The sequence below is a fragment of the Coenobita brevimanus genome, chromosome 75, assembly GCF_032717465.1.
Source record: "Coenobita brevimanus isolate Jiangsu-jjx chromosome 75, ASM3271746v2, whole genome shotgun sequence".
NCBI classification, from domain to species: Eukaryota; Metazoa; Arthropoda; class Malacostraca; order Decapoda; family Coenobitidae; genus Coenobita; species Coenobita brevimanus.
Window position 1 is genome coordinate 19,987,187 of NC_137028.1, and position 12,721 is coordinate 19,999,907.

A 12,721-nucleotide genomic window follows, 5' to 3' on the forward strand; every position below is an offset into this window, starting at 1 on the left:
ATATTTCTGTATATTTCTGACGAACGTATTTTTCTGATTTATTTTCTGTATAACATGTAATATATATGCAATATTGTCTGAAAACTGGAAGTGCTTCTTTGTCCTTATGTTCGTTGTTGAGTGCGTTCATCTTGGGATATACTGTCAGTACTCGTTTTATGATGATTTGGTTTACGATAATTCGTTACAATGACAATAGAAAAGTTCTATCTATCTATCTATCTATAGCCCGACGCCCTAATCTCGCAAAGGGTGGCCGCAGACAAAATGCCTCCAAGTCACTCTGTCACCCACCATTTGACTCCCCTCCCCCCAACTCACCCCCCCTCCCTCATATACCTCTCAACTCCATCCCTCCACCTCATCCTCGGTCTACTCCTCCCTCTCCCTCCCTCCACCTTACCTACATACACCCTCTTAGTCAGTCTTTCATTCTCCATTCTCTCCACATGTCCAAACCACCTCAGTGTATTTCTCCTAATCTTCTCAACCACATCCACATCCACCCCACAACGTTCCTTCACTTCTTCATTCATCAACCTGTCCCTCCATGTCACTCCACATGCTCCTCTCAAGTAACTCATTTCCACTGCTCTCACTCTTGACTTGTTCCCCTCTTGCAAGGTCCACGCCTCGGTTCCATACGTCAGGGTAGGGATTACAATACCATCATGCAGTGACTTCTTAACTTCCATACTCACCTCCCTATTTCTCATCACTGCTTTCAGTGTACCAACAACCTTTCTTCCCTGCTGTACCCTTTCACGTACTTCATCCCCCAAAGTTCCACCCCAAAATTCAATTTACAATAAATTTCCCACTATAACGATTTTGCCATTGGAAAGTGCCAGGCACACGCAAGGTGACCGTCGCTTGTCTCAGGCAAGATGGCAGCCCCAGCGTGCTGGCATTGTTATTGTTCAGGTCCCGCCACCTCTTCAAAGTCCTGTCTTTTCAACTTGTTCATATGTGCCCCCCTGTTATCATCGCCTCCCAGCCAAACATCGTACTACAGTACTGTGGATTTGTGTGCCCAGTGGTAAGGTCAGTGCCATTGTAGGCCCCAGTGCTATGGTTGGTGCAGGTATGGGTCCCAGTGCTAAGGTTGGTACAGGTATGGGCCAGATTTCCCTCCCCCTAACCTGGTCCTGTCTGACTCAGAAGCTAACCACTAGTGCCTGTAAGCACAGGCTGTCCCCCCAGAGGCTGGGGGACGGCTTGGAGATGACTTGGACCAACACAGGAAGGAATGAAGGTGGGTTGTCATTTATGGTTCAGTCTTGGTTAGGTGACTTTGGGAAGTTGAGTCGACGTAACCCCCCTCTTATAATGGGTTTCAATTTCCCGATTTACGATAAAATCGGTATACTATAAGGTATGACCTGATGTAATCCTGTTGTAAAACGAGTAATGACTGTATTCGGTATATACTGTAATTCACTAATTTTTCTCTAAATCCAGCAGCAGCATTCAGTGAATTCGTCCAAATATTTTGTTGCAGTACGTTCCATTTCATGGCAGGTATCTCCTAATCTTAGTAACACCGTATGTAGTATCTTGCACTTATACCGAAATATGTTTTCCGGCTTGAACAATAAACCCAGCCCAGCTGACTGACCCCGGGTGTCGTCTGGTATGCTGCTAGGCTGAAAGTATTTGCATGTTGTCTCAAGTACTGTGCCATTTATCAACAACATTTTATGAAATACATATGTCAGGAAGATGGTTGGATGTCTTACTGACCTATAGGTAATTATAGGTCGATATATAGATACAGTATATACAGATAAATATATATATATGTACTGTATGTTACAGGTAGATTGTAAAATCAGTCATTTTGTGAGTTAAGGTTAGTTTAGTTTAAGTTTATTTAGGTTAGTTTGATCTAAGATTAGGTTAGGCTAGGTAAGGTTAGTTTAGGTTAGGTTAATTTAGGCTAAAGGGAAGGGAATGGTAACTTCCAGCATGTCACTCCATGCATACGACACCAGCAGTGAGATTCACCCCGTGCAGTATGAAGCCAAATTCGTTTGAAAAATGGACTGATGCATAGCTTAAGCAGTAAAGACAAACATCAGTGCTTCATTTGGGATATAGTAAAGGAAAACTAATACAGCTAGTGAGAATCTCAACATCACGATTTACTGCATCAAGTTGAGCCAACTGATGGCAAGAGTGTAGGTGAATCGAGAGGGACTGTTTGTGTTAATGGGAAATTATTGGTATTCCCAGATCCCCGTTTATTAACAAATTGGTATGATAACCAATTTCCTATCCTGTCAGTAAAATGTCTTGAACATATTGCATGGAATCTCGTAGCCTTCCCTCCTCCATCCCGTTTATATCCATTTTCCCAGAGCTTTCTTTGTTTTGCTTCCTTAGCTGAGGGAAATTTCGCTCAGCATTTACCTTCAGCCATTGAAGGATACTGATTAGTAGCCTCGGACAAGGACTGACCAAACGATGACGACCCAGGATCGGACAAAGGACTTGGTAATGAATACATGGAATGTAAGAGGAGCGAATGATGAGGTGAAAGAGAGAGAGATTGTCCAGGTGCTTGAGGGTGCGAAAGTGGATGTATGTGGAATAACTGAAACAAAATGGAGAGGAGAAAGTGTGAGAGAATGGGAGTATGGATGGGGAGTATGTGCAGGAGTAGGTGAGAATGAGAGGGCAAAGGAAGGAGTATGTATAGTTGTGAGTAAAAGATGGAAGAAGAGCATAAGACAGTATGGATCAGTTGGGTCAAGGATTGTGTGGGTAAAGCTGAAAGTTGGAATACAAATGTGGGCGATTGTGTGTGTGTATGCACCAACGCAAGATCGTGCTAGAAGAATGAGAGAAGAGTTCTGGACAAATGTGGAAGTGTGCATGGAAAAGTTTGGAAGGAATGAGAGAGTGTTTTTGATTGGTGATATGAATGGTAAAGTTGGGAATGTGAAGGTGGATGGAATAGTTGGTGAGTGGGGTGTGCCTGCTGAGATAGATGAGAATGGGAGTGTGTTAGTGGACATTTGTGCTGGGAGGGGATTGGTGATAGCCAATACCCTCTTCAGGCATAAAATGATCCACAGGTATACATGGCGAGTGATGAGAAGGGTGGGTGGTGAACTGAATGAAAGGAAGGCAATGATTGATTATGTGTGTGTGGATGAAAGGATGCGAAGATGTGTAATGGATGCAAGAGTGTATAGAGGTTGGGGGAGTGGACTTTCTGACCACTACTTGGTGATGGCCAGAATTAGAATGCAAGTAAGATGGAGGAATAGAAGAAGGGAAAGACGAGAGGAAGGAGTAGTTGCAAGGAGAGTGGAAAGGTTACAAGAGGATGAGAAAAAGGCAGAATATAAGAGGGAAGTGGAGGAACGATTGGGCAAATATGAATTGGAGCAGATGGGAGACGTGGAAGGTGTGTGTATGATATTTACAGAAGAAATATGTACAGCATGTGATGTGGTGTGTGGAAGGAAGAGAAGATGGAGGGGGGTGCAAGGAACAGCGTGGTGGACTGAAGAGGTGAAACAGGCTGTGGCACAAAAGAAGAAAGCATACAATGAATTGATGAGAAATAGGGGCGTGGAAGAAGTTGAGAGGCGGAAGAGAGAGTTATATGTGGAAAGAAAGAGAGAGGTGAAAAGATTAGTAAGAGAGAGTAAGAAGAGAGTGGATGAGGAATTTGGAAGGAATTTGAGTGTAAAGTGGAGGGACTGTAAGAAAATGTTCTGGAGAGAAGTGAAAAGAGTAAGACAGGGTGGAAGTGAAGTTAGCAGGGGAGTGAAAGATAAAAATGGTAGATTACTAGTGGAGAAGGGAGAAAAAGTGAGCAGATGGAGAGAACACTTTAAGGAATTGTTGAACGTAGAGGATGGAAGTAATGCGAGTATAAGTGACTGGGGAATGGCTGGGAGAAGAAGGGAGGTGAGAAGACAGGAAGAAATCAGTAGGATAGAAGTTGTGGAAGCAATGAAGAAAGTTAAATCGGGGAAAGCCCCAGGAATTGATGGAGTGTGTGGTGAAATGCTGAAGCATGGGGGAGAGATAGTAGTAGAATGGATGTGGAAGATGTACAGATTGGCCTGGGAGGAAGGTAGAGTCCCGGAGGATTGGAAGTCAGGTATAATTATTCCCTTGTACAAAGAAAAAGGGGAAAAAGAAGTGTGTGGTAATCATAGGGGCATTTGTCTTCTTAGTATAATAGGAAAAGTGTATGGTAGGATACTTATACACAGAGTTAGAGAAAGAACAGAGAAATTAGTTGGAGAAGAACAGGGAGGCTTTAGGAAGGGAAGAGGTTGTGTAGATCAGATATTCATTCTTAGATTTTTAGTGGAAAAGTCTCTAGAGAAGGGAAAGAAGTTGTATGCGGCTTTCATGGATTTGGAGAAAGCATATGACAGGGTGGATAGACAAGGATTGTGGAAAGTGTTAAGAATATATGGAGTAGATGGGAAGTTGTTGAATGCTGTGAAGAGTATGTACGATGGTGCGAAGGCTGCAGTGCGTGTGGATGGTGAACTAAGTGAATTTTTCTCTTTGAAAGTTGGTTTGAAACAGGGATGTGTCATGTCTTCATGGTTGTTCAATCTGTACATGGATGGGGTAATAAAAGAGGTACAAGGTAGGGTAGTGGATGTTGGAGTGGCTCTGGTGAGAGAGGACAGTGTTTGGAAACTCCCTGTACTGTTGTTTGCAGATGATACTGTGTTGTTGAGTGAAGACGAAGGGGAGCTGCAGGGCTTGGTGGATGAGTTTGGGAGAGTGTGTAAGAAACGGAATCTAAAGGTGAATGTAGGGAAGAGTAAAGTGATGGTCTTTGAGAGAGGTGAAGTTAGTGAATGTACAGCGAGGTTGGATGGTGATGAATTGGAAAATGTGAGTACGTTTAAGTACTTGGGTAGTGTGATGAGTAAGGATGGAGGTTTGAAGGGTGAAGTGCTTGAAAGGGTACAGCAGGGAAGAAAGGTTGCTGGTTCTTTGAAAGCAGTGATAAGAAACAGGGAAGTGAGCATGGAAGTGAAAAAGTTACTACATGACAGTACTGTGATACCAACTCTAACGTACGGAAGTGAAGCTTGGACATTGTTGGAAGGACACAAGTTAAGAGTGAGAGCAGTGGAGATGAGTTATTTAAGAGGAGCCTGTGGAGTCACGTGGAGAGACAGGCTGACGAATGAGGATAGGATATAAAGGAGCGTTGTGGTGTGGATGTGGATGTGATAGGAAGCGTTATGAGGAACACACTGAGGTGGTTTGGCCATGTGGAGAGGATGGAGGGTGAAAGACTGACGAAGAGAGTGTATGTGAGTGAGGTGGAGGGGAGAAGAGGGAGGGGGAGGCCGAGGATGAGATGGAGGGGTGGGGTGGAGAGGTATATGAGAGAGGGGGGTGTGAGTTGGGAGCAGGGCAGTGAAACGGCGGGGGACAGGGCGACTTGGAGGCGATTTGTTTGTGGCCACCCCAAACGGGATTGAGGCATCTGGCAATAGATAGATAGATAGACCTATTACATCAATAAATATTTCAGTTCAGTTCAGTGCTTGAGAATCGTTTTGTTCGTGTTGACGGTCCGAGACTCCCTAGCATGATAATCAGGTGCCTGGCTGCGTGCTGGTAGTCTTCATGAAGATGCCAGAGATTCCTATTTCATATCTTGGCCAATATATATCAGTATTCACAGACAGTGACATGCATTTATATTACCTTTTACAATCTTACCATAGTTTCTGGGTATATAATAAGTTATTTCAGTAACCACTGGCTGTTCCAGCATGTGTGAACAGGACCTAAATTGGTATTTGTTAAATTTCCTTACAAATATTGGAGTATTCACACAAGGATGACATGCTTTTATTAATATTAGATTTATATATACATAGAAGAATGGAAATTACTTTCAAGTATTGTTTGCGCTAAGGAAGAAGAATAATATAAATCCGTAACTGATTACTCCCTACCGTTCATTGTCCCCATTTTCTGAGAACGACACTGTAATGCTGTGTTTTTAAGGCGACTTCTCGTCGTAAAAACACGAGCTACTGGAACGGGGTCCTTTTGCTAGACCGGATGTAATGCACTAACAAAGGAACAGGACATAAAAATAGGCAGTATACCGTATCACATCTATTACTTAGGTCCTACTCATCACAATGTACATACAATGATATTTAGCATATAGGGGAACAGAGATACAGGATTACACTCGGCTTCACAGAATGATCACATATATATTAATACTATGGCACAAGGAGATCGCGGGTGTCTTTTAATGTCACCTGGAGGGTAATTATGCAACTGGGGTTGTTCGTTTGAATTAATTGTTATGTCACTTCAAGATAATAATAAACTGGGGCTGTTCACTTAAAGATCACTGAGACTGGGAGTTTGTTTCGAGGATATTACCATAATAGAGGTAGGGTGCGGATAGCGACACTCGACACTGTCACCTGGTCACGGGGACACATACACTTGCCCTTCGACTCACCCGCGCACCTACCTCTAGATTCACAGAAAACTCCCTGGTTCCTCGATGCGGGGAGGGACTGAATTATTTATCAATATACACTTCTTACCCTGATGGCACGAGTTTCTGTTAGGCCACTGTTTAATATATTTTCCGTGTAAGCACTGTCACTGTACTCTGGATCACTGTCACTGTCACCGTCTTACCCTTGTTTCCTGGGTTTGTTAGATCACTGTTTCACTTACTGTCAGGGAGGCTCACCTGAGGGGCGGCTCCTATATTAGGGCCGCGCCGGTGGGGTGCAGGGAGGCCCTGTGGTCTGGGGGCCTCGACCTGATCGGGGGCCCTCGGGACTAGGGCCGAACAGCCGGAGCAGTCGGGCCTGCTTCCTCTGCCTCCGGGGAGTGAGGGAGCCTGGATCTCCTTTGTTGTAGACTGCAGCGGCGGGCCTGGGCGTCCTGGGACTGCGGGTGCTCAGGGGGAGAGGCGCCGTCAGGGCTGGGCAGCGGCAGCGTCTCCTGCGGGGCTCCGGCAGGGTCAAAGAACTCCCGGGTGTGGGCGGTAGGTCCGTTATCGGGCCTTGCCACCACTCTAGTGTCTCCTCCGGGCCTATAAGCCCGGGTGGCGACGAAGGGCTCCCCGAAGGGAAAGAGGCTAAAGGGAGACTCACGCTCTTCGTGGTCCCTTGAGTGTGTCTATAGGCCTGAGTCGGGGCTCTCCTTCCCTTATTGTGCACCTTGGCTGTAGCCGTGAACTTGCCTGGCGTACGGGGGACACCTATAGGGTGATCGAGGTCGCCCTTTCGCTGTGGCAAGGTACCGCCGGCGTGGTGTTCCTCCTGTAGTAGGGGACAAGCCGGAGTGAGGGGCTCAGAGGCCACACTCTCTCCAATACAGACAGATCCTACCTGCAGGGAATTCTCCACCCTGGTACGTGCCCCGGCCGGAGCCGAGTGTCTGCCCATACGGAAGACGACTAACGGGTGAACTGGTTCGCCCGTCTGTTGCGGCAAGGTACCGACCCCGGGACGCCGCTTCCATAATTGGGTAGCGCTACACGTACGGTAGCAGGGTCTCTCTACCCTGGACCGTATTCTGGCCGCAGCCAAAGAGCAACTGGAGAGGGATGCACACAGGCAACTCTCTCTCCTCAGTGTGTTAAGGCCGGAGCCTGGGGTCACCTTCCCCTCTACACACTCTGTTAGGACGTAGCCTATGTCTGTCACTTTCTCTTTCTTTAGGCCGTAGCCTTGGGCCTCCTGCCCTTGGGCCTCCTGCCCTAGAGGGTGTAACAAGACCGTCAATACCACCCCTGGTCTGACGATCACTACCCCGCCCGCACAGTAGTTCGGTTCCCCTGATCACCTGGGGTTGGGGCACTTGCGGGGAATAGGGGCTCAGGGCCGTGATGCCCTGATGACCCTCTTGCCTGGGGTCACTAACCTCACCGGTGTGTCCCGGGGTGGTGGTGGGGTAGCGGCTAGGTGGTGGTGTGGGGGGTGGTGAGGTGGGAGGTCCTGCGGCGGGCACGGCGGGCATTTTGGACACTATGGACACCTGACAGGCCAGACCATGGATTGGAATTCGTGATGACTCTAAGTCTACTGACTATCAAAAATTCTTTGACTATCTAACTTTTACAATGGAACACATTCTATTCATTTCTCCTTTCTCTGAAATCTCCATTCTAGGAAATATCAATATTCACCACCACCTTTGGCTCTCCTCTGCTCTCACTGATCCACCTGGTGAACAAGCCTACATCTTTTCTATCCTTAATGACCTAGAGCAGCTTGTACAGCACCCTACTCGTACCCCTGACCGCCGTGGAGAGAGCTCCAACATGCTTTACCTCTTCCTTACAACTAATCCTTCTGCTTACTCTGTTAATCTTTTCTCTCCGTTGGGCTCCTCCAGTCACAACCTAATTACCTTAACCTGTCCTGTCGCTCCAGTATGGCCTGTGGACCCTCCAAAGAAAAGTCATCTGTGGCACTTTGGAGCTGCGGATTGGGAAGCCCTCAGGCAGTACTTCTTCGATTTTCCCTGAAATGATTATTGCTGCAGTGGCCGGGAGCCATCTGAGTGTGCCTTGTGCATTATGGATGTTATTCTCTTGGGCATGGAGGCATACATTCCATTCTCATATCCTTTGACTAATGCAAGAAAGCCTTGGTTTAATCACGCTTGTTCTAATGCTGTCCGCAACAAGGAGAGGGCCTATAAAAGGTACAGGAGCCATCCCACCTCTGAATCATCTTTTTTTATGTTTCTGCCCAGAATCGTGCTAAGTCTGTTCTTTGCTGTGCTAAAAGTAATTTCATCCGTATTAAATGCTTTCAACTCTCCATCTCGAATTCTTCCTGCTCCTTCTGGCACCTTGCCAAAAACCTTTCTAATAACTTTACCATATCATCCTTCCCTCCTCTTTTCTACTCTGATGGTCCTGTAGCTATTTCTTCTGCTGATAAAGCAGATCTCTTCACTCAGACTTTTTCCTCCAATTCCACCTTAGACAATTCCGGTGCTGTTCCTCCATCACTTCCCCCATTTGACTTCCTCATTGCTGACTGAAATGCGTGGCTTTGACAGTACTCCCGAGGAAACTCCCGGAGAATACTATAGTATCCCCGACGATAGGGCGAACCAGGAACAACAGAGTTCGCCCACAAGTATGCCGACACCCCCACACGGACCCCACGGGGTAGCCGCCACCAGCCACCACCACTACGGGCAACAACGACGCATGTCAGCCCGGGCCGTGCGCCCCTGTGACATACAGCCACCACGCCGCCGCCACCGTAGGCGAAAGACACTACCTTCGCGTGGCGGAATCACTGAGCTAGCTAGGGGTGGAGTTAGAAACAACACTCCAGACAACGCCCCTCTGGTAGAGACGATCTATGGTCGCTCCCACAGTGTTTCGGTAGAGACGATCAATGGTTGCTCCCGTAGTGTTCAGGTTGAGACGATCAATGGTCGCACCCTTAGGGTTCCGGTTGAGACGATCAATGGTTGCTCCCACAGTGTTCAGGTAGAGACGATCAATGGTCGCTCCCTTAGTGTTCCGGTTGAGACAATCAATGGTCGCTCCCACAGTGTTCAGGTAGAGACGATCAATGGTCGCTCCCTTAGTGTTCTGGTTGAGACGATCAATGGTCGCTCCCACAGTGTTCAGGTAGAGATGATCAATGGTCGCTCCCTTAGTGTTCCGGTTGAGACGATCAATGGTCGCTCCCACAGTGTCCAGGTAGAGACGATCAATGGTCGCTCCCTTAGGGTTCCGGTTGAGACGATCAATGGTCGCTCCCACAGTGTCCAGGTAGAGACGATCAATGGTCGCTCCCTTAGTGCTCCGGTGGAGACGATCAATGGTCGCTCCCACAGTGTCCAGGTAGAGACGATCAATGGTCGCTTCCTTAGTGCTCCGGTCGAGACGATCAATGGTCGCTTCCTTAGTGCTCCGGTCGAGACGATCAATGGTCGCTCCCACAGTGTTCGGGTAGAGACGATCAATGGTCGCTCCCCCAGTGTCCAGGTAGAGACGATCTATGGTCGCTCCCAGAGCATAGCAAGGAGAGGGACGTCTCCACAACCGGAGACTGAACTCCAGGTGTCCTGTTCCAGAACAGCCCGGACAGGCCTCCCTGCCTCCCCCGGTCTCTGTTCTTTACGCCTGGCCCTAGAGCAGACACACCTGTCGGGCCCCAGTGACAGTTGCTGCCGCAGTCCTCCCCTGACGGCGCCTCTGGACGTGGGAGACCGTAGCCTGTCGCCTCTCTCGGCCCTCCCTAGGACACCCGGGCGAGACCTCGCCACGCCCCCACGACGCCGGGACCTGAACCAGAGGTTCCGGGACCTATTCGGCCCCAGTCCTACGGGCCTTACGCCGGAGCCCAGTCCAGAAGCCACCGGGAGACCCGGACGCGAGAGGACGCCCTTGCGAGCCACCCCGTGCCCTCTCGGCTCGCCCCGTCTTGACGGTGCCCCCAGTCCAGCCGGATCACCGATGTCATGCCCCTGTTTCCTTCCATGAGAAAATACGGGTGATCCTGTAACAATAGTGAATTAGGTTAAGTGTGACTCCCTCTCTCCTAGAATAAGTATTGTGTAGTGAATTTATGTAATGTATATCGGGGTAAATCAGATCACAATGAGAAGTTAGAGGTCGAGAATGTGGACTAAGATCTGAGTGAAAATACGTGCGAGTGTCGCCCCGGATCTTTATAAAGACATATCCCCATTGTTGGAAGAAAGACTGTGAGGAAGAAATATCATTAGTGTTCTATTGGCTAGCCGCGAAGTAATATTGTGAAGTAGTGTCACGAGTATTCCGACCTTGTTACGCGTTGTGAAGCGAGAGTCTATATACCATACCTGGAAGACCTCTCTGACAGATGTGTAATTAATAAGCCTGTGCCTACAGAGACATGTTCCCACTCTAACCAGGAAATATCAAGAAAGGAAGTATTAATGATATTCCCTCCCTCTGCACGCTACCCCTAAAAACCCTCTCCATTACTCGCTCACGCTCTTAAAGCCAAATCAAGAATCAGAGTTATTTGCCAAAGTACCTTCGCCAACAGAAACCATATAAACTCCCCTGCTAATATGGGGCATCTTCCAATATTACCATAACTTACTCCTCGCCGTTTTAAGTCACTCTCCGCGCCTCCCCTATCTCCTCCTAGTGAATCACCAAACCCCCCTCCCCCTCCCCCCCCTCCGAGCTCTGCGCGCACCTGTATTTACTGCACTCCTAATACTAGGATTTGTTGTGTTGTCATTAGTATCTAGAAAGCCAGTATCCTGCGAGATACACATATCTTAGATAAGGTTTTATATTGCTCAATATTGTGTTGTAATATCTGCTGAAATGTCCTGTGTCTGACTGTGGTAATATATGTGTATGGTGTTGCCGAAGGTTTTTATGTCCTGCCTCTTTTTATTGCACTAGCTCCGGTCTCGAAAGAGGACCCCGCTCCACGTTGGGTGAAATAGGTACGAGAAGTCGAGCCTAATTCGACCCAGCATTACACTGACATTAAAATTCTTCAGCTGATGTATTTTCTTCCATCACAGGCCTCAATACTAACAAGGCATATGGGCCTGATGGAGTCCCTTGTATGGTCCTCAAGAAATGTGCTTCTGTGCTTACACCCTGCCAAGGTAAACTCTTTCGCCTTTGTCTATCAACTTGCACCTTTCCTTCCTGCTGGAAGTTTGCTGTCATTCAGCCAGTCCCAAAGAAGGATGACCATTCCCAACCCTCTGACTATCGTCCAGTTGCTTTAACAGCCCGTATCTCAAAATTTTTTGAGTCAGTTCTTAATAGAAATATTTTAAAGCATCTTTCCTATCACAACCTGCTTTCTGATCGTCAGTATGGGTTCCCTCAGGGACGCTCCACTGGCGATCTTCTCATCTACCTTTCTGACTCCTGGTCATCCTCCTTTCGGGACTTTGGCAAAAGCTTTGCCGTTGCATTTGACATCTCAAAGGCTTTTGATTGAGTCTGGCATAAATCTATAATCTCCAAACTGCCCTCTCACGGTTTCCGTCGTTCTAACTGTGCCCACATCTATAGCTTCCTTTCTGGTCGTTCTATAGCTGCTGTTGTAGACGGCCATCATCCTTCTCCTAGATCTATCAATAGTGGTGTTCCTCAGGGCTCTGTCCTATCACCAACTCTCTTCTTTTTATTCATCAATGACCTTCAAAGCTGTACGTCTAACACTATCCACTCGTTTGCTGATGACACCACCCTCTACCTTTCCACGCGGTTCCCGCAACGTTCATCTCAGCACTTACTTCAGCAAACAAGGGATGAGGCTATGGCACACCTAATGTCTGACCTGGCTCATATCACTGACTAGGGTAAAAATAATCTTGTTTTTAATGCATCAAAAACTCAGTTTTTATACCTATCAACCCAACAAAATCTTCCACAGGTGTACCCACTAATGGTTAATAATATCCAGCTCAACCCTGCATCATCCCTGGACATACTTGGGGTTTCATTCACTTGGGTGTTATCTTGGAAAGATCATGTTATATCTCTTGTAAAATGTGCTTCCAAGAGATTAGGTGTGCTAAGCCGATTCCGTTCGTTCTTTACCTCTGCACAGTTGTTGACTTTATACACGGGTTTTATTCACCTCTGTGCAGAGTACAGCTCTCATGTGTGGGGAGGCTCCCCACATACAACTCTTCTCAGTAGGGTGGAGTCAAAGGCTTTTCGTTTCATTAACTCTCC